This window comes from Anomaloglossus baeobatrachus, chromosome 3 (assembly GCF_048569485.1).
Source record: "Anomaloglossus baeobatrachus isolate aAnoBae1 chromosome 3, aAnoBae1.hap1, whole genome shotgun sequence".
Classification (NCBI taxonomy): domain Eukaryota; kingdom Metazoa; phylum Chordata; class Amphibia; order Anura; family Aromobatidae; genus Anomaloglossus; species Anomaloglossus baeobatrachus.
This window is the reverse complement of record NC_134355.1, coordinates 200,368,352-200,390,519: the sequence shown is the minus strand read 5'-3', so window position 1 is coordinate 200,390,519 and position 22,168 is coordinate 200,368,352.

Below are 22,168 nucleotides of genomic sequence, written 5' to 3'. Positions count from 1 at the left end.
TATATATGAGTTGACCATCAGGGCTTTCGGTAGGGGGTTACTCTGGTGCCGGGACTACGGCTACTTTACTCTCGATGGGGTTATCACAGGTGGTCGGTCCCGGCTTCGTGCCCTGGGCGCTCACTCTGCGGCTGTGGAATGGGGTACAGGGATGATTTTGGGGATATACGTGACGCCACCTGTGGTGTCTAGTAAGCGGGATACACCAGCACTGCCCGCGGCCAACCTCTGAGGCGATGGTGACGGCAGCTTAAGATCTCTCAGCTCCCCACAGGTGGAGCTATTTTACCTCAGGGTGGCGGGTCGCTGACCAGGAGGGAAGCGACCGAGCGGTGATGGCTGCATTCTTCTCTGACGTCGCAGGGTCCTGTCGAATGGCAGAGAGATGACACACCAAGTCCACATCAGCTTAAACAAGTCCTTTTTTACTAACATCTGGTTTGTTTTGCACAGTACACAGAAACAGTTCGGTTACCAGAAGGCCAATGGTCACAAATTTCGGAGGAGATTTAATGACAGAGTTTTTTCTCTGAGGTAACCTTTCTTTGTCTCTTTCTCGGTCTCTGCTCTGAGGGCTCTGTGACTCCCTCTTTAACCCACTCGTTAGTCTCGTCACTGGTTTTCCCAAGGGTCTGATGCTGCACGGTTTCTTTATCTATCCCGCAACAGCGTCGTGAACTCGGCTTGGGGTTAGTAGTCAGACTCTTGATGGGTACTCGGACTCCTCTTATTTAAGATCCCAGGTTAATGGTCAATAGTTTGGGGATAAACCTGACAAACCTCCTCGGTTCCGTTATACCGGTGTCGACCTGAACTCTTCAGCCGGCTCTCGCCAGACCTAAAGCGTCCCCTTTCCATCTGGGTTACCCCTTTTCCTGTGTCTTTCTTTTCTTTCGTGGTACCCTCGCTCAGGACGTCGGGCGTATGTTATTTCTAGACCTTCTTTCAGTTATCAATTTACTCTCGTCTCTGCTTGTCACTCTTTTCTGACTGTTAACTGACTGTCACCCAGTCGTCCTGGCAACCACGTCATGTCTCACGCTCAGCTAGGCTCCACCCCCCTATGTACATACTATATAAACAGTCCCAGGAATATGAAGGTAGGGGCTGCTGAGTCAATGTTACTCAATCTAATATAAGACTCTGCATTTCTTCTCTCTTTCACCTGTGACCAAAGAGCACTGCACCTTGATGTTACGGTGCTGCATTTCCCTGTAGCGCCTAACTACAGGGGCGCCACATACACCCTTAGTTAATCACACTCGTCCCCGAGTGTGGCAACAAGGTTTGGGTTAAGCTAAACATTTTCTTATAATTTAACCATAACATGTTTGTAATATTTACTCTACTTTTTTTTTCTTAAGAGTCTTAAAAATAAAAGCTACAAAAATTGAATAAGATAGTCCATTGGCCGTAAGCTGTTAAAGAAACTTTTGCCACACCCAGTCTTGTGGCTCGGTCTTCGCTTAAAGTGCATCAACAAACAAAAAGAAATATCAACAGTTACGAGTGCTTTAGTTTAAGAGTTCTAAGTGTGGTGAGGTTCCATATCAGTCATAATCACTGTAGGCCTTTTGGCCTCTTGGCCCTGGAGTCACCTCCCTGGCCCCTATAAAGCATTATGCAAACTTCCTTTACCCCTTTTATATATTAATACTATCTACCTATTCAACTATTTACATATTCCACTTTCTACATTTTATTCTCTGTATCTAAGCGGTGGACAGCCAAAGTTAATACGTGTTGACCTGCGTAAAATTGGTATACTTGAGGGTCTACTTACTCTCCTAGTGGAAATGGCAGGTACACCGACTGCAGAAATCTCTGATTCCATTACAACGGGTGGTTCTTCTACTCTGGGCGTTTCACTGGGTTGTGGAAAAGTCACCATCGGTATCAAGTACACGCCATCTACTTGCGGCCAATCTGCAGGAAGTTCTTATAAAATTGTCTTGACTATTCTTTTTTTCTCTTCTTTTCTCTGAATAGGAACTCTCTCTACTGGAGGCAGCTGTTGAGGGTATTTCTTTAAATGATCCCTGGACACCATTGCTGTTATTTCACCTTTGTCTTTACTAATCAAACAGGTTTTCTGTTTGTTGAAGTTTGATGGTTGCACAGTGTAGGGTTCTGCCTCCCATTGATCATCTAACTTATGCAGTCATCTTTTTCTCTTTAAGACTAATTCACCTGGTAGTAAGGGTGTTCCTTGAGCACTTTTGTTAAAGTTTGCTTCTTGTTTTTACTTTGATTTTTCCAGGCTTCTCTTGACACATTCCTGTATTTTCTGATATTGCTCCTTTCTTTCTGCAATTTTCCTGGTCTTCCTCTCATAAGGTATGCAGGGGTGCAATTTGTTGAGCTTACTGGAATGTTGTTATACATGTCAACTAGATCTGGTAACTTCTCTGGCCATCTGTTCCGTTCCTCCAAGGGCAGAGTTTTTAGCAGCTCTATCACAATGTGATTCATTTTCTCACACATTCCATTAGTCTGAGGATGATAAGGTGTAGTACTAATTTTCTTGCATCCGTATAATTTACAGAATTCTTGAAACAGTTCAGACTCAAAAGTCGGGCTTTGATCTGTTAATACCCGTTCTGGATATCTATGTGGTCTGCAGAAATAGGCTTGGAATGTTTTTGCCGCTGTTCAAGCCATTAAGTCCTTCACTGGAGCTACTACTAGGAACCTGGAATAGTGGTCCACCATGGTAAGAGCAAAAGTATAGCCGGATCTGCTGGGTATGAGCTTGACGTGATCAAGGACTACCATCTCTAATGGATGTTTGGTAATAATGGACTGTAGTGGTGCCTTCTGACTGTTACGGCCTTTTCTTCTTAATGAGCATGGTCCACAATCTCTACACCATTTCTCTATAGTAGATCTCATGCCAATCCAGTAACATCTTTCACGTAACAGGATTTCCAACTTCTTCCATCCAAAATGTCCTGATTGATTATGATACATATCTAACACCATTTGGGTGTCTCTTTTTGGAACCACAATTTGCCAAACCATCTCATGTGTACTAGGATTAATATATCTTCTGCACAGTTTATCTTGATGGATAAATAACCTGCTTCTTTCTTTCCACAATTGCTTGGCCTCTAGTGGGGAATCTTTGTCAAGTTTGCAGCTTGGTTCGGTTACTAGCTTTTTCACTAGACTCACTGCCGGATCACTATCTTGGGTTTCTTTCCAATTATAGAGAGGCAACGGGTTCCATGCTATATTTTGCTGGTTTTGATAGATAACGGCCTCTGTCACTTCCCATTTTCTGTTCTTATGGAAAGCTGTGAGTTCTATTTCCTCCAAGTCATCCTCCTCTACTTCTGATCCTGGTAGATATGCCTGAGGATTCCTAGACAGGGCATCAGCATTGGCATTTTTACGGCCTGTCCGGTACTTAATGATAAAATCAAAATTTGACAATCTGGCCTATCCAGCGTTGCTCCAGTGCACCGAGTTTTGCAGTGTCCAGATGCGTCAATGGATTGTTATCCGTATAAGCGATGAATTTTGAAGCAGCCAGATAATGTTTAAACCTTTCCGTTATGGCCCAGACCAAGGCCAAAAACTCCAACTTAAAAGAACTTTAATTTTCAGAGTTTCTTTCGGTGGGTCGAAGTTTCCTGCTGGCATAACAAATTACCCTTTCTTTTCCATCTTATACCTGAGATAATACTGCTCCTAGGCCTACATTACTTGCATCGGTGTAAAGGACAAATGGTAGGTTATAATCAGAATATGCCAATATTTCCTCACCAGTCAGAGCTGTCTTCATCTGTTGGAAGGAATCTTCTTGCTCTTTACTCCATACCAATGACGGTTCTGACCTTCTTCGTTAAGTTTGGCCTATCAGTAGGTCTTATAAAGGTGCTGCCATTTTCGTATAGCCCCTTATAAATCTCCGGTAATATCTTGCCAAACCCAGGAACTGGCGTACTTCTCTGACAGTGGTTGGTCTCTGCCAATCTTGGATAGCTGTTATCTTCTCCGGATCTGGTGCTATTCCATCTGCGCTAACTACATGTCCAAGATATTGGACTTTTGGTTTCAGCAGGTGACATTTTGATGGTTTAAGCTTCATTCCATATTTTGCTAGAGATGCAAATACCTCAGCCAAGTGTCCAAGGTGATCTTCATAGGTCTTGGAGTATACGATTACATCGTCTAGGTACAAGAGTACGGTCTCAAAGTTCTTGTGTCCCAGGCAACATTCCATGAGCCTTTGAAATGTTCCTGGTGCATTACATAATCCGAACGACATCCTATTAAATTCACATAGGCCCATTGGTGTTGTAAATGCCGTCTTCTCTCGGTCTTCCTCTGCCACGGAGACCTGCCAATATCCACTAGTGAGATCTAATGTAGAAAAATAATTAGCAGTCCTCAATGCAGCAAGAGACTCCTCTATACGGGGTAATGGGTAAGCATCTTTGTGTGTGATCTTATTTATTTCCCTGTAATCCACACACATCCTCATAGTGCCATCTTTTTTTCTAACTAGGACTAAGGGGGCTGCCCAGGGGCTACAACTATCTCTTATAACCCCTGCCTCTCTCATGTCCCACAGCATCTCATTTGCACACTGGTAGTGTTTTGGTGGCACGAGTCTATGTCTCAGTCTAATTGGGGGATGATTCCCTGTGGATATGTGATGATGTACCCCTTCGACCTTCCCAAAGTCTAACGGACTTACTAAACACCTGTTCGAATTCTCGTGATATCCGATAGATTCCATGTTTTTGATAGGAAGGGGTGGTATCAGTCCCTACATGCAACTGCTGACACCATTCCTCCAGCTGTCCCTTCGAGTTGTTGTCCTCCGCTTGATTTGACGGGGGCAAAGGCTTTATCGCCTGTATATGGCTGTCACAGACAGTGTACAGCTTTGCTACTGTAGCGTACCTGGGTAATTTTACTTCCTCTTCCCCACAGTTTATGATACAAATTGGTACTCTTCCTTTACGTACATCCACCACCCCTCTGGCTGTCAGCAGCGTAGGTCTGTGCTCTGAGTATACTGGTCCTACAACTGCCTGGTATTCCTTTCCCCTAAGACCCATAGCTGCTCGACACCAGATCATCATTTCACTTTTAGGTGGTAACATAATAGGAAATTGGTCTGTAACCCGTACACTGCCAATTTTCCCTCCAGACAGATTTACCTGTTGTCTGTGTGTCAGGACTCGAATCTCATGATGCAGCACTCTCCTCTGTCCATGATCAGCAGTCACAGCAATCTGTCGGAGCAAAAACAATACTTACCCAAGGCAGTTTTTAATTACATTTGTTCCAAGTACCATGGAGGGGCATTTATTGTTAGGGTCATCTTCTACCACACATAATCCTTGGTCTTTTAACTCTACTCTCCCCAGTTTTAATGTGACTTCCCTAAACCTAGCCTGGTTTAGTGGTAGTCCATTGGCTGCTAGTATAACCAAACTAGAATCTGGGGGTCTAAGATCGTCATCAGACCAATAGTGTTTGTACAATATATGTGGGATGGTGGTTACTTGTGACCCAGTGTCTGACATGGGGATTCCTTCTAGTGTAATATTAAGGTTCGGGCGGCCTCCCACGTACCGACTGCGCCAGTCTTTCGGGGCCGACTGTCTTATTCCTGAGGCTCGGCCCTGGGCCCCAGGAATCGCCGGTTTAAAAGACATTCTCTTGCAAAATGGCCTGGCTTGTTACAACGAGGGCAGATGGGTTGTCCTGAAGAATCTGTGTGGTCCATGGCTCTGCGTTGGAATGGTGCGTTGGTCCCCTGAACGGGCGACTTGTTGGTCCCCTCCAAGGGTGACATGTACCTTTTCTTCATCCATGGAACATCCTCAGAAGAATCAGCTAACTGTATTTCACTGGATAGTTGTGACCCTGGCTGGTTCTGCAAGAGTGTTAGCACAAAGTCCATCTTTTTAGTCAGCTGCTGTACTTGGTTGCGCAAATCATCCACTCTGTTTGATATCTCAGCCGGCTTTATAACCTTAACCAAATCTTTGGAAGCATTTGTTATGCCGGCGGGAGAAGTATCAACCTGCCAGGATGGGTCCACTGACTTGGTCGGCAACTTGTGCTGTAATACTGTTATTGCTCTATCTTTTATAGCATCAAAGTCAACATCAGGGTGATCTAAGACCCACATGTTCACCTGCTGACGACTGACTTCTGACTTCAAGCCAGCTATGAACTGTTCGGCAAGCATTCTATCCTCGTCATCCACACTTGCTGAATCCACTTGCTTTAAGGACCGGAGTGCTACCTGTAAACGTAAGGCATAATCTCTGATGGTTTCCTTTGGCCCTTGTTCACATTGGTAGAATATCATCCTCAACTCAGCTCGGGTGAGTTTCTCAAAAGCAGCTTTTAACTTGGCAAATTCATTTTCTACGGAGTCTCTGTCAATATCTTTCCATGACTCCACCTCCAGCTTTGACCTGAGGAAGGCGTTCCGCCGAAACGCGTAGTAGTATACATCTGCCATGCATCAGTGTGAACAAGCCGGTGTCTTTACTTGAGAAATGGATATATATTTTTAATCGAGTTGATACAAATAAAGAAGCATTTTTATTTATCCCTTTGGAGTCCAGCTGGATTTTTTCCACTGCTTTCTTCTATCACCTCCAGCTTTGCTGCACCGATTAATTGTCCCAGCACCAGAGCGGCTCGCTGTTTCCCAGTCATAGCATACATATCCAGCACCGCACATATTTTCCTCTTAAAAGCTGCCAGAGTGACTGGTTTCCCTTCATAGATTGGCAACCATTTTGCTCCGGGCACATATGGCAAGGTTATTGGCATTATTGAGGCTACTGGCGCGGCTCCTGCATCTATAGGAAGCCAGGAATCGTTGTCCTCACTCATGGCGGTGCCCCCTTAGTTAATTGCGGCTAGTTGCAAAGCCTTTAGATACAGTCAAAGTTCAGCACACACTAGGCTTTTGCATAGACAGACCCACCTTTTGTCAGTTCTCGGGTCTTTTCGGAACCAGCCACTGCACTTCGGGTTGTCTGAGAAGAGCGCTGAGCGGGACTTATCCTCGCTCTCCTTTTCACCTGTTGTGTGGCGCAGCTTCAATTTCTGTGGTAGCTCGTGCCTATTTCAAACCAATGAGCAATGCCGTTTAATGACAATGACTATGGCGGTTCTGTGCGCACTTTACATAGTCAATAAAGTCTTTTTAGGCACACATTGTTGGTTTTTAAGTACGATCCTGTTCGTGACGACAATTGAGGCGACCATCAGGGCTTTCGGTAGGGGGATACTCTGGTGCCGGGACTATGGCTACTTTACTCTTGATGGGGTTATCACAGGTGGTCGGTCCCGGCTTCGTGCCCCTGGTGCTCACTCTGCGGCTGTGGAATGGGGTACAGGGATGATTTTGGGGATATACGTGACGCCACCTGTGGTGTCTGGTAAGCGGGATAAACCAGCGCTGCCCGCGGCCAACCTCTGTGGCAATGGTGACGGCAGCTTAAGATCTCTCAGCTCCCCATAGGTGGAGCTATTTTACCTCAGGGCGGCGGGTTGCTGACCAGGAGGGAAGCGACCAAGCGGTGATGGCTGCCTTCTTCTCTGACATCGCATGATCCTGTTGAATGGCGGAGAGATGACACACCAAGTCCACATCAGCTTAAACAAGTCCTTTTTACTAACATCTGGTTTGTTTTGCACAGTACACAGAAACAGTTCGGTTACCAGAAGGCCAATGGTCACAAATTTCGGAGGAGATTTAATGACAGAGTTTTTTCTCTGAGGTAACCTTTCTTTGTCTCTTTCTCGGTCTCTGCTCTGAGGGCTCTGTGATTCCCTCTTTAACCCACTCGTTAGTCTCGTCACTGGTTTTCCCAAGGGTCTGATGCTACATGGTTTCTTTATCTATCCTGCAACAGCATCGTGAACTCGACTTGGGGTTAGTAGTCAGACTCTTGATGGGTACCCGGACTCCTCTTATTTAAGATCCCAGGTTAATGGTCAATGGTTTGGGGATAACCCTGACAAACCTCCTCGGTTCCGTTATACCGGTGTCGACCTGAACTCTTCAGCCGGCTCTCACCAGACCTAAAGCGTCCCCTTTCCGTCTGGGTTACCTCTTTTCCTGTGTCTTTCATTTCTTTCGGGGTACCCTCGCTCAGGACGTCGGGCCTATGTTATTTCTAGACCTTCTTTCAGTTATCAATTTACTCTCGTCTCTGCTTGTCACTCTTTTCTGACTGACTGTTAACTGACTGTCACCCAGTCGTCCTGGCAACCATGTCATGTCTCACGCTCAGCTAGGCTCCACCCCACTATGGACCTACTATATAACAGTCCCAGGAATATGAAGGTAGGGGCTGCTGAGTCAATGTTACTCAATCTAATATAAGACTCTGCATTTCTTCTCTCTTTCACCTGTGAAACTAGAAAAACTAGAAAACTAGAAAATTTACTACATAATATTAGGCTTCACGTGAGTGGAAATATATATAGTATTAGTGTATACCTACAAGTGCATCTCAATCAATTAGAATAGCATAAAAAAGTTAAATTAATTCAGTAATTCAATACAAAAAGTGTCATTACTCACAGAGTGATCTATTTCAAGTGTTTGGTGTTATGGAAGCCCTGGTTGCTTTGATAGCGGCCTTCAACCCGTCTGCATTGTTGGGCCTGGTGTCTCTCATCTTTCTCTTGACAATACCCCATAGATTCTCTAGTTAGTTTAGGTCAGATGAGTTTTCTGGCCAATCAAGCACAGTGATACTGTGGTTATTAAACCAGGTATTGGTACTTTTCGCAGTTTGGACAGGTGCTAAATTTCCATCTCCAAAAAGCTTGTCAGCAGACAGAAGTGTTCCGCCGCCGTGACAGCCGATGGGCTTCTCGGATCCAGATCCGCAGTGGCTCGAGGGGTCTCTGGACCCGAGGCGCGGCCGCTCGAAATGAAAAAGGGGGAAAGATGGGTGGATTGGATAGTGTTCGTGATGCCACCCACGGGTTGGGGTAAAGTGGGATACCACCGCTGCTGCGTTTAGGAGAGAGAGGGAGTGCCCGGGAGCGATGGGATGGCAGCTGGAGATGTTAACCCCTCCGTGGGTAGGGGAAGGTGTCCCGTGGCTCGGTAATGCCAGGCTGGGGGACCCGTTGGAAGCAAAGGGGCACAACGTACTCACAAAGTCCAAAGGTGCTGACACTGACACCAGGTAATCCAAAGTCTTGAATGCCCTGCAGCTTTAGTTCGAACACATTGGGTCCGTGCCCTTTTGGCGTTGCTGTTTGGTCTGAAGCTTTGTCCTTTGGCACTGTGTTTACTTTTGGTGGATCCCTTTTGCCTAAGACTACTCAGGTCCTGCTCACCTGCGTGGCTATCAGGGTGAGCTTGCTCTCAGGGTTAACGCTTGGGATTTTCTGGACGGTTTTGGGAAGTCCTATCCCTCTTGGTGTACTAGTACCCCAATTTTGGAGCGGGTGGAGAGCGGTTCATGAAGATTCCATCCTTGTCGGGTGAATTACTGGGCTGCATAAAGCTACTTCCCAGCCTAGGGTCCGCGTACCCCGTCGTGCCCTGGCCTCTGCCTGGTTGTAGCACAAGGCTGCCGAACTGCCCTCCGTGGCAGTACCGTGCCCCCTGTCACTACCCCCTGTGACCAGGGTTCAAGCACCTTCCAGGTCAGGCCAACATCTGGCACCTAGGATGGGCCCAGCTCCACATCGTGACCTCTTCCTGTCACTGCTCACTGACACTCTCTGACTACCTGTTCTTAGCAACACCAAAGGGACAGGAGCCTTAACCAAGGAGGAGCGGGTACTATGCAGAAGGGCCGATTGCATGTCACCCTTATGACGACCTGATAGGCCAGGGCGTCACATTCCCCCTCGGTTAAACCTAGCTCGTCCGCGAGCTACAGGACGCCAAGCATTTATTAAACTAGAAAAAAGAGAAAAGGTTAACATAAAATAACATTTCTTAACAGGTTCTTCCCTAAGGAGGGAGGCCCTTTTACTTTAACGTTGCCACATTTTTTTGAGTTCATCTGTCAACAGGGGGGCGCCACCGGTTTTGATGGCAGCGGGGACCCAACCTACCCCGTTGCGGTCTTTTCCTGCGACAGTCCAGTCCCAATGTCCCGGATCCCAATAACCCCCCCACCCAAACAACCTGTTCCCTCTGGAAACCAAAAGGTGGGTCCTTGACCGGATTAAGGTCCCGGGATGTGTCAGATGACTCTTGTGGCACAGGAGGTGCAATTATGTACAAGACACAAGTTTGTGTTGGTCACGAAAGTCCTGTGACCGTGGTCCATTTTTACTTAACTATTAAAACAACGAAGTCCTTGAAAAATTAGCAAAGTCCATGTATCGGTGTACACTTGTAGCAAATCTAGAGGAAAATCAGCTTACTTTCCCATTTAATTTAAAACTGTTTCATTAAAGCACTCATTTTCTAGCAGTTTCTATATGAAAAACAACAAATTGTGAAAAACAACAAACGAAAGCACCGACACCTAACAATTCTTTGTCATCATTAACTTGTATCCTGAGCAACCTGGCAGCTGTTGCCCCTTGCACCGTCCCCCACTGGGACCTCCTGGTGACATCTGCCAGCATGCACCTCTCAAGGCCCTGATGGCCTCTTCCCTGGAACAATGAGCGGGAAAGAAGTTCAACAAAGGGGGCGCAATTTACTTGCAGGAAGCTCGGTTGCCACCTTCCATCAGGGACCCTGTTGTGGGCCCCCGACAGCCTCCTCATTTGAACACTGAGGACGTTCAACAAAAGTGGCAGTCCTGTAACTTTTAGACATTCAGGTTCCGGTCTGGGCTCGTGATGACAAACTTATTCTGCGGCCGTTTTCTTCATTAACGTGGCACCCATGCTGCTTCTGGGGTATTGGAACCTGAATCTCCTTCGATTATCTCCTCCGGTTCCGAGTCTACGGCAAGCGGGTCAATCTGGTCGGCAATCTCGGGCTGGTCATCCCATTCGGGGGCCACAGGATCTGCTGCCGGTGGCACAGGCAGCATCGCAGGGTCAGCCAGGGCGGGGGGCAAAGGTGGCAGCAGACAAGTGCTTGCTATGAGCGGGGGCAGCCTGGATCCCTCAGCCACATCGGCCAGATCAGTGAAATCAGCAGGGACTGGGTGACCGCTTACCTGCTCCACACATGGGTCTTCATTCTCACGGGTTCGCACTACCACGGCTGTTCGTCGCATAGCCCTCCGCTTAACTACTCTGGGAGCTGGATCCTCTATTGCACAGTTACGCTTGTCTGCCATCTTGCTTCTTCATTGTCCAGGAACAGTATGGCAGAGTCCTGGCGTCCCTGCTTCTCTTCCGCTTTTGCTACATTCAGGCACACCCCCCCGGTTTTCTCCCAGCACTCTTTCGCGCGCTGTGGCCCTCTGGGAACTTCCGGTTCCTGTTTCAGGCTGAGGACAAAGGGCGGGGCTTTGGCTTTGCGCACTTTCCAAGGAGAATGGCATTTTTGGTGCAAAAACAGCGGAAAAATGGCGGACGTTGCGGGAAAAAGGATTTAAACTCCCGGACTTCACTTCTCAAGGCCCACGTCACCCAGGTTAGTGGGTCCTGCTCGCATCCTGTTCGTGACGCCAAGATTTTAGAGGGTGTACCGCCCCCGCGACAGCCGATGGGCTGCTCGGATCCGGATCCGCAGTGGCTCGAGGGGTCTCCAGACCTGAGGTGGGGTCGCGCGGCCGCTGGAAATGAAAAAGGGGGAAAGATGGGTGGATTGGATAGTGTTCGTGACGCCACCCACAGGTCGTGGTAAAGTGGGATACCACCGGTGCTGCATTTAGGAGAGAGAGGGAGGGCCTGGGAGCGATGGGATGGCAGCTAGAGATGTTAACCCCTCCGTGGGTAGGGGAAGGTGTTACGTGGCTCGGTGATGCCAGGCTGGGGGACCCGTTGGAAGCAAAGGGGCACAACATACTCACACAGTCCAGAGGTGCTGACACTGACACCAGGTAAACCAAAGTCTTGAATGCCCTGCAGCTTTAGTTCGAACACGTTGGTTCCGTGCCCTTTTGGCGTTGCTGTTTGGTCTGAAGCCTTGTCTTTTGGCACTGTGTTTACTTTTGGTGGATCCCTTTTGCCTAAGACTACTCGGGTCCCGCTCACCTGCGTGGCTATCAGGGTGAGCTTGCTCTCAGGGTTCACGCTTGGGATTTTCTGGATGGTTTTGGGAAGTCCTATCCCTCTCGGTGCGCTAGTACCCCGATTATGGAGCGGGTGGAGAGCAGTTCATGAAGATTCTGTCCTCGTCGGTGAATTACTGGGCTGCATAAAGCTACTTCCCAGCCTAGGGTCCGCGTACCCGTCGTGCCCTGGCCCCTGCCCGGTTGTAGCACAAGGCCGCCGAACTGCCCTCCGTGGCAGTACCGTGCCCCCTGTCACTACCCCCTGCGACCAGGGTTCCAGCTCCTTCCAGGCAGGGGCGGGCTGGCCCGGGTGGCGGGGGGCAATTGCCCCCCGGGCCACCCTCCCAACCTTTGTACAGGGCCGACCGCCTGCTACATAATGTTATTATAACACAAGCGTGGCCACACACAGTGAACTGCGCGTGGCCGTGTCTCCTGTATTGTGATGCAGCGGGGCCGGCACTTACACTTCTCCGGGCGGAGATAGTGTCAGCCGGCAGCAATAGAGTACAGGACACAGGGCCGCGCGCAGTTCACTGTGCGCGGTCATGTATTGTAATGACATCATGCCAGGGCTGCAATTAGGGCATTACTGCCCTTACTGGTGTAGGCATACGGTGATAAGAAACAAAGAGTGGGACCCGGCCACTCACAGAAAGCTTCCCTCCCCCCTGCAGCTCTGTACTTACCATGAGATGAATGGAGGCTGTTGGAGCTGAGCAGGTGAAGTGAGTAATTTCAGGACCTGTCACGTCATGTGCCTGATCACATGACCGATGACCTGGCAGGTCCTGTCGCTGCTGCAGCCTCCGTGCAGCTCCCAGTTTCTCCTCTCCTGCAGTGCTCTGCACTGATCAGGAGCTACAAGATGTGGTCTTCCACCCTGGGTCCACGGTAAATGCTGCTCTAACTATTGTAGTTCTGCAATTGTTTTCCAAGCCTGTTTTTTTTCCATATACCTTTCTTGCTCTTTTTGGTTCCTTTGGTCCGGTTATTATGTTATGGATGTATTCTTCCTTACCACTTGGTATATAAGAAGTTTTTCTTGGGCCAGGCTCCTGTTTTAAACATTATTCAAGACTGTTCAGCACTATATGGGCGTTTTTTCACCTTTTGTCCATGATTATGCTGTTGTAACCTTTGTAGTTTTGCAATTGCCCTGCTACCTTTTCTCCATACACCTTTTTGTTTTTGTTTGCACCTCTGGTCCGTTATATCTGATATGGGACAATTTTTCCCTACCATTTTGTATATATAAAAGAACCTTTTTGTGGGCCATGTTCATTCTATAAACAATTTACAATAATCAGGTCCCTCAGCATTATATGTTTACCAGTGGTTTAAATGTGAACCCAATATCATCATCCCCACTTCCTATCCTCTTTTTAATGATGTACTAAAGAGATTTTGTAAATAAATATTTATTTATTACACTTGGTACTTTGAAAAAGAAAAAGAAATTAAAAATATTCATAATTTAATTGGTCTATTTTCCTAGCAATTTTTGTTCATGTTCTCCTTGTATTGCAAGATGTGGTAATGTATAGTGTGTTTTGTACTGTTAATGATTATTGTACGTATACCCTCTTTCACTTGTAAAGCGCCATGGACTAAATGGTGCTATAATAATAATAAGTAAGGCTGTGTGCGCACGTGCGTCTAGTACTGCAGCGTAACTGCATGCGTCCTGCGTCCCCAACACAATCTATGAAGATTGTGCATAATCCATGCCCACGTTACGTTTTAGAATGCAGCTATTTGCATGCTGCCAAATCGCTGCATTCTAAAAAGCAACATGTCACTTCTTTCGTGCGCTCTGCATGCGGTCTCCATTCTGTCTATAGGGAGAGGCAGCATCCAGAGCGCACGAATTCTGCAGGAATTCTGCAGACACCAAAGTTTCAGAACGGAGCTTTTCAGCTGCGCTCTGAAGCGCACATGCAGTGACGTTACGCTGCTGTGCAGAGCGCACACACGTGGGCACATAGCCTAAAGGCCGCTTTACACGCTACAAAATCGCTAAAGTGATGTCGTTGGAGTCACGGATTTTGTGACGCACATCTGGCCGCGTTAGCGATGTTGTTGCGTGTGACAGCTTTTAGCAATTTTGAATCGTTGCAAAAACGTTCAAAATTGCTAATCGTTTACATGCCCCCCTATTCTCAATTATCGTTGCTGCTGCAGCAGCGATGTTGTTCCTCGTTCCTGCGGCAGCACACATCGCCATGTGTGAAACCGCAGGAACGAGGAACCTTACCTTACCTGTTCCCGCCCGCAATGAGGAAGGAAGGAGGTGGGTGGGATGTTTGTCCCGCTCATATCTAGCCCCTTCTCTTTGATTGGGCGGCCGCTTAGTGACGTCGCTATGACGCCGAACGCACCGCCCCCTTAGAAAGGAGGCAGTTCACTTGTCACAGCGACGTCGCTAGGCAGGTAAGTAGTATGACGGGTCCGCACGATTTTGTGCGCCACGGGCAGTGATTTGCCCGTGTCGCACAAACGATGGGGGCAGGTACGCATTCTAGCGATATCGGTACCGATATCGCAGCGTGTAAAGCGGCCTTTAATGTGCCTGTTGTAGGGCTGTGTGTGTATATGTGCAGCATTTAACAGAGTTGTGTTTGTTAATAGGTGCATGTATTAAAGCTGTGTATGTAGATGCATGCAGTAGGGAAATGTGTTTGTATATATGCATGTAGTAGAGCTATGTGTGTGTGTTTATATTTGAATGAAGCAAAGCCATGTATGTCTATAGGCCTGTAGCAGAGCCGTGTGTGTCTGTGGCAGAGCAGTGTGCTGCTGAGGGCCTGTAGCAGAGCAGTGTGTGTCTGTGGCAGAACCGTGTGTGGCTGAGGGCATGTGGCGGAGTCGTGTGTGTCTGTGGCGGAGCCGTATGTGTCTGAGGGATTGTAGCGGATCCGTGCATGTCTTTGGGCATGTTGCGGAGCCGTGTGTGTATAATTAACACACTGCAGAAAGACACTAAAGCGGGCTTGACATCTCTATGAGGGATACTTCTGTCTTCATAAATTATACCCACTTAATTACTATATCTACAGTTAGGTCCAGAAATATTTGGACAGTGACACAATTTTCGCGAGTTGGCTCTGCATGCCACCACATTGGATTTGAAATGAAACCTCTACAACAGAATTCAAGTGCAGATTGTAACGTTTAATTTGAAGGTTTGAACAAAAATATCTGATAGAAATTGTAGGAATTGTACACATTTCTTTACAAACACTCCACATTTTAGGAGGTCAAAAGTAATTGGACAAATAAACAAAACCCAAACAAAATATTTTTATTTTCAATATTTTGTTGCGAATCCTTTGGAGGCAATCACTGCCTTAAGTCTGGAACCCATGGACATCACCAAACGCTGGGTTTCCTCCTTCTTAATGCTTTCCCAGGCCTTTACAGCCGCAACCTTCAGGTCTTGCTTGTTTGTGGGTCTTTCCGTCTTAAGTCTGGATTTGAGCAAGTGAAATGCATGCTCAATTGGGTTAAGATCTGGTGATTGACTTGGCCATTGCAGAATGTTCCACTTTTTTGCACTCATGAACTCCTGGGTAGCTTTGGCTGTATGCTTGGGGTCATTGTCCATCTGTACTATGAAGCGCCGTCCGATCAACTTTGCGGCATTTGGCTGAATCTGGGCTGAAAGTATATCCCTGTACACTTCAGAATTCATCCGGCTACTCTTGTCTGCTGTTATGTCATCAATAAACACAAGTGACACAGTGCCATTGAAAGCCATGCATGCCCATGCCATCACGTTGCCTCCACCATGTTTTACAGAGGATGTGGTGTGCCTTGGATCATGTGCCGTTCCCTTTCTTCTCCAAACTTTTTTCTTCCCATCATTCTGGTACAGGTTGATCTTTGTCTCATCTGTCCATAGAATACTTTTCCAGAACTGAGCTGGCTTCATGAGGTGTTTTTCAGCAAATTTAACTCTGGCCTGTCTATTTTTGGAATTGATGAATGGTTTGCATCTAGATGTGAACCCTTTGTATTTACTTTCATGGAGTCTTCTCTTTACTGTTGACTTAGAGACAGATACACCTACTTCACTGAGAGTGTTCTGGACTTCAGTTGATGTTGTGAACGGGTTCTTCTTCACCAAAGAAAGTATGCGGCGATCATCCACCACTGTTGTCATCCGTGGACGCCCAGGCCTTTTTGAGTTCCCAAGCTCACCAGTCAATTCCTTTTTTCTCAGAATGTACCCGACTGTTGATTTTGCTACTCCAAGCATGTCTGCTATCTCTCTGATGGATTTTTTCTTTTTTTTCAGCCTCAGGATGTTCTGCTTCACCTCAATTGAGAGTTCCTTAGACCGCATGTTGTCTGGTCACAGCAACAGCTTCCAAATGCAAAACCACACACCTGTAATCAACCCCAGACCTTTTAACTACTTCATTGATTACAGGTTAACGAGGGAGACGCCTTCAGAGTTAATTGCAGCCCTTAGAGTCCCTTGTCCAATTACTTTTGGTCCCTTGAAAAAGAGGAGGCTATGCATTACAGAGCTATGATTCCTAAACCCTCTCTCCGATTTGGATGTGAAAACTCTCATATTGCAGCTGGGAGTGTGCACTTTCAGCCCATATTATATATATAATTGTATTTCTGAACATGTTTTTGTAAACAGCTAAAATAACAAAACTTGTGTCACTGTCCAAATATTTCTGGCCCTGACTGTATAAATAATGACTAGACAACTTCCATTGGACGAATGGCCACAGCTTTATTTAACAAGTATATATATATATCTTTCCTGCGGCTCAACATGCCGCCCCTTTAATTAAAACCATAACTGATATATATATATATATATATATATATATATACACACATTCCAAACACCACAAACCAAACACCGATAGGTCCGTCCCAGAAGCAACCAATTCTTCCTATCCCCTGGCCGTATCCTAAAACCAGCCCAAGGGACCACCTCGGCCGTGACCAAAACCGACCCGAGGTGTGAGAGGTATTAACGTTCCATCGTTAAATACTCCTCCCCCGAACCTGCAGGACCTACGCCCACAAGTTCCCAATTTCTTACGAAGCCACTACCCCTGAGTGACTTCGTACCACCAACCGAGTATCGGTACTCCCAGCCTCTGACAACGGACCTATCCCCCCGCCACCGACCGGCCACGTGACCCCTTACATGGCCCGGGCCCTCCACACCCCCACTGCGTGCTCCAAACCTTCCCGCAAACCGAGCATCCACAGATCCAAACCAATATCAGTGAGATGAACTCCGTCCTGCCGCAAATATTGATCCGACGACTGCTCTAAGTCCCTGTGCCGCACGACAAAGGCTCCATTCCACGCCATAAACTGGCCACTCGCCCTGTTCAACTTGCTACGCGCCCTGTTAATCCGCTAGACTGACCTGGCAAAACGCCAACTCATCCGAGCCACGATATCTGACCAGACAATAACGATACCCGGAAACTCTCACCAGACTAGCCAAAGGTCCAACTTAATTTTCCGCTTCAAATCTCTGGCTGCCCGCACTCCCAAATCATTTCCTCCCGCATGTAAATTAAAACCTTGGGATCCTGGTCAACCCTAGCATAATATGCCACCTCCGTGCATACTCTCCCCCACATCAAACCACGAATCCCAATCGATTTTACTCACGCCTCCCCTCTTGCCATTCCGAGTTGTCGACCGTCCGTGTGCACGTCCGCACGCAACGCCCCCCAGTACACGTAGGAGTGCCCGAGTACACAGACAAGACACACACCTATAGGCTTATAAACACCATTAAGAACAGAAAAATCCACATGCCGCACAGCCATTAAACATCCCCCATTAACCTCCAAACTGAATCGATCGCCCTCACGTGATTCCTTGGCACTGCTCCCACCCGTGCGAAACAAGACTTCAGTATTGCTACAAATTTAAATTTGAACAACGATGACCCGTCCTCATGCCTCAGGAAGGAGCCAGGGTAACCCCCGCGCATCCTTAAAACCTGCCACCTGTGCAACCGGACACCAGTGGTGTCCTGGAATGCCATACAACACCGTCAAATGTCCACGACCCATCTGATCCATTTTGGAACGGTGCAAAGTACATTCAACTCGACCGTCCCCCAGCCCAACATCCCCCATTAAAAGGCCTCCTGCCACCTGCTTTGCAGGACTAATCAATTCACTAATGCGAACAGCACCAAAAAATGACAAAACAAGCGCCACCGCAAACAATGCCTGCTCATACTGTGAACTGTGATGAACACACCTCGCCCAAACAACGCACCATAAGAGCCAACAAGTGAATAGAAATTGGTCTTCTTGTGTCCCGAGCCCTCGGCCCTTTCCTAAAACCTTCCATGGCTTGCCGCACCAGAAAATCTTTTGTAGCATCTGTAACCACGTGCAATTTAGACAAAAACGCTAGTGCCGTCAACCTGTGTCCCATCACCGACACTGATCGGCCCGCCAAAAATTCTCAGCTAACAAACGTCAAAACCCCCAACACCCGTCCATTGTAACCAGGCCCCATTAAACCCTCTCGTTCCAATTCTTCCCATTTCTTCCACACCGACTGATATCGGCACCAAGTGATCTCGGTCACCGATCTCCTAATCCGTTCGAAAGGGACACAGATGCCAGATCACACAGCCAGCCTGGACATTGTTCTCCATCCTCGTCCACCCCCGGCACCAGTCTCCTGAACCTGTGACACTGAAATCAAAACAGTGCGTCAGCCACCCCAATTTTGTACCCCCAGCACATGCCTTGCCACCACACAAATGTTGAAATCCAAGCAACGCAGCACCAAATGCCTTAAATACCCCACTACTGGGGGTGATTTTGCTAACAAAGTGTTACTAGCATGCACCACTGCCATATTATCGTAGTGTAAGCAAACCTTTTTTCCAACAAATTCTGAACCCCACAACTCGATTGCCGCTACAATCAGAAAGGGTTCGAGCAACGCCAGATTTTTTACCAACCCTTTCTCTTTCCACAGCCGTGGCCACTCCCCAACACCCCAGTGAGTCTGAAAATCACTCCAAAACCCACCGCTCCTGCCGCATCCGTAAACAGTTCCAGCTGACTATAGGACATTGTTATACTCATCCACAACGTCTTTCCATTGTACTTGTCAAAAAAGGAGTCCCAAACCAGCAAGTCCCCTTTCATCACCTTTTCCACTCTAACAAAGTGATTTGGCGATACGACACCTGAGGTCGCACTTGCCCATCTTCTATTGAATATCCGCCCCATCGGCATAATGCGACATGCAAAATTCAATTTACTGAACACCGGCTGCAAAACCCTCAACCTTACCTTTCTTGCCTGATACAACGCTCTAACAAACGCTTTAAATCCACCAACTTCTCTTCTGGCAGCCGGCACTCCATGGCAACCGTATCGATTTCGATGCCCAAGAAACATAAAAACCGTCGCTGGTCCTTCCGTTTTTTCTTTGCCAACGACATACCAAAATTCAGCGCAATCCGCTCCAAAGTAAACAATAACAAGGAACAAGCCGAGGAACCCACCGACTCAACGCACAAAAAATCATCCAGAGAGTAAATTACTGAATGAACCCCTGCCACGTCCCGCACTCCCCATTCCAGAAAGGAACTAAATGCTTCAAAATAAGCACATGAAATAGAACAACCCATGGGCGGGCAGGCAGAGATCACATAATATTCTCCATTCCACATGCACCGCAACAAATGATGGCTATCTGGATTGACCGGAAGCAAGCGTAAAGCCGCTTCCACATCTGATTTCGCCATCAACACCCCCTGTCCTGCCGCTCGCACTAATTCAAACGCCCTAGCAAATGAAATGCAAGAAACTGCGGACAGATCCGGTGAGATCCCATCATTAACGGACAACCCGGCCGGGTAAGATTACTGATGTAAGAGCCTGAATTTCATAGGCTCTTTCTTGGGCACAACCCCCCAATGGCGAAATCCTGAGGTTAGGGAATGGAGGGTCCTTACACGGACCCGCCATCCGACCTAGCTCTACCTTCTTAGTTAGCTTGTCCCTCCCAACTTCCGGGTGTTCTGTTGCAGACTTCAAATTACCTGGGCGAAAAACTGGGGCCCTAGAAATAAACGGGAACCTGCAACCGTCAACCAAAACCGTGCCGCAATAACCCTGCCGCCTGCACATCCGTATACCTATTTAGATAGGGAAGCATCCCTCTACTTTCACTGGCATCCTCCCTCTTTCCAGCCCCTTCCCCTGACTTCCCCTTTTCTTTTTAAAACACCTGACCAACGGGTGGGCACCTCAGCAACCGGAACTCTCGTGCTTGAACCGACACGAGGTCCCAAACTTGCAGTGCCCCTCATTACACTGTCAATATGCCCCCTTTCTTTTGCCAGCCGGCGACCCGTTGCCCATACCTGGGATCCCGGCACCCCCACGAAAGGGCTGAGCCGGAGCCGTCATCAACCGCATCCACAAGGATATATCCTTGTGGTCCCATCTAAGGCCAGGATGCAGAGCCTTCCGTTGCCGGAACTGCTCATCATATCTTAACCACCCCAAACCTCCTTACACTCGAAATGCCTCCCCACTGGAATCCATATAGGCTAAAAGGGGCAGAGCAATGCTTCGGCTCCCTCTCCCTGATGATACTAGCTAGTATGGCAAACGTTTTCAGCCAATTAGTAAAGGTTCTGGGGATGAACCTATATCTCCTCTTCTCCTCATCCTCTTTTTCCTTCTTTGAATCGCTTAGTTTAACTTTAATCGAGATTAAACTTCTCCAGGGGGAGCAGGGAAAATATTTCCCCATACTCCCCCTTCCAAATTGTTTCCCTCACCTCCTTCTTCAAATGGACCCCCAGCGGACTCTCAAAGCACACATACACTTCGCTCCACGCCCTGTCATCTAAACGAACTACCTCATCCTCTTTCTCCTTGTCTGCATCCTTCTCCTTCGCTGTCTCAACCCCAGCCGCAACCCCGGCCACTTGTGCTTCCACCGCAACCGCAACTCCAGCTCCCTGCACCCCTTCCTCCTGTACCGCTGCAACCGATTGCCCAGCCCCAGTGGGGCCCACTCATGCACCCGCCGGAAACACGGACCCGCTTGCTCCCGATCACTTTGCCACCAACCCCTGAAACATGTACTTACAGCCGCAACCGACCCCCCACCCCCAGAACCCACAACATTATGCACAATCGATGATCTCTCACCGGGCTGCCTCTGGTCCAATCCTGGAGCAGCCGTGACAAGATATTCCTGCTGTCGCTCCTCTCCTCCAGATGCGTCCATTCGACGTTCCTGATCGGCGGAATCCGTGGTGCTGCTGGCGTCCTCAGGGGGGACCCTCGGAGGGACAAACCGCTCCCGGCGGCCATCAACCCCCGTGGTCATCGCCCCTGCTCCGCCAACTGTCTCCTGCTGGTCGTCCGCCTTTTTAACGGACGCGGCGTCCTGCCGCCATCTGCCCTCGCCGGATCACTGCACATCTGTGAAGCCACCGCTCCATCGGCCGTCCTCAGAGGTCTCCCTCCCTGCCGGCTGCAGGAAGGCCGTATCCAGTCAGCCGTCTGCCGGGTCCGCCCTGCAGCCAGATCCCCGCTGGAGGGGACCGTCACCATTGATCGCAGTCGGTGGCCCTGCCGACTGCAGGAGCCACCATCCCCTCCTCCCTGGCTGCCGTCCTCTGGCTTCTAGCTCTCTCCAGCCCACTGCCGATTCCGCCGCGGGCGGCTCCCCTGCGGCCTGCAGGGAGTCTCCACTGCTGCCACCTCAAGCTGGGCCCTGCCCCCCGGCCCGCACGTCACCGGTGGCTGCCGTACGGCTGGTCCGGGTCCTTGCAGGCCGCGAACCGGAAGTAAGCCTCAGTGTAGCTCCGCCCACTTCCGGCTCACGGGGTCACAGACGCGGATTCCTCCCGGTGACCGGAGGGGAACCAGGGAACATCCGCGGGCTCCCCTGTCCCAGAGGGTCCCCGAGGGGGCTCCATAACTGTCTTCTAATTCCCCCAGCCGGGGAGTAGCGCTCCGATGGCTGCGAGC